The sequence below is a fragment of the Sciurus carolinensis genome, chromosome X (genome assembly GCF_902686445.1).
Source record: "Sciurus carolinensis chromosome X, mSciCar1.2, whole genome shotgun sequence".
Classification (NCBI taxonomy): Eukaryota; Metazoa; Chordata; class Mammalia; order Rodentia; family Sciuridae; genus Sciurus; species Sciurus carolinensis.
Window position 1 is genome coordinate 84,436,445 of NC_062232.1, and position 731 is coordinate 84,437,175.

Consider the following 731-nt stretch of genomic DNA (forward strand, 5'->3'; position numbering starts at 1 on the left):
TATTTAGATTTTTCTCTATAAATGATTGTGTTTTCTGTAAACATTTAGAGTTTGTCTTCATCCTTTTCAATTTGGATGACCCTTATTTATTTCTCTGCCTGATTGCTTTGGCTAGGATTTCCAGTATTGTGTTGAATAAAAGTGGAGAAAGGAGATATCCTTGTTTGGTTCAAAATCTTATAGAGAAAGCTTTCAGCTTTTACCTATTCAGCTGTTGGTTGAACATTCCTTTTATATCTAATTTGTTCAGTTTTTTTAATAATGAAAGGATGTTGAAGTTTATTAAATACCTTTTCTGCATCTATTCAGATGATCATGTGCTTTCTGTCCATCATTTTGTTGATGCGGTATGTGTTGTTTATTGATTTGCACATGTTGAACCATTCTTGCATCACTGTGATGAAACCCATTTGATCATGGTGAAAAATCTTGTTGATATGATATTAGAATTGGTTTGCTTATATTTTGTTGAGGATTTTTACATCTGTATTATTGACCTGTAACTTTTGTGTGTGTGTGTGTCTGTGTGTGTCTCATTTTGGTGAAAGGGTCAGGCTGACCTCACAGAATGATTTTAGGAGATTTCCCTCTTCTTCAACTTTTTGGAATAGTTGAAAAGAATTGATATTACTTCTTCATAAACATTTGGGGGAGGGCTGGGGAGATAGCTCAGTTGGTAGAGTGTTTGCCTTACAAGCATAAGGCCCTGGGTTTGATCCCCAGCACCTCAA

The 731-nt window shown here is 34.9% G+C and overlaps 1 non-coding gene across 1 annotated transcript; it reads left to right on the forward strand.

Moving 5' to 3' along the window:
- The first annotated feature begins 657 nt into the window (after positions 1-657).
- Positions 658-731, forward strand: Trnav-uac (transfer RNA valine (anticodon UAC)). The gene has a single exon. It is a non-coding gene; the product is annotated as a tRNA-Val (tRNA).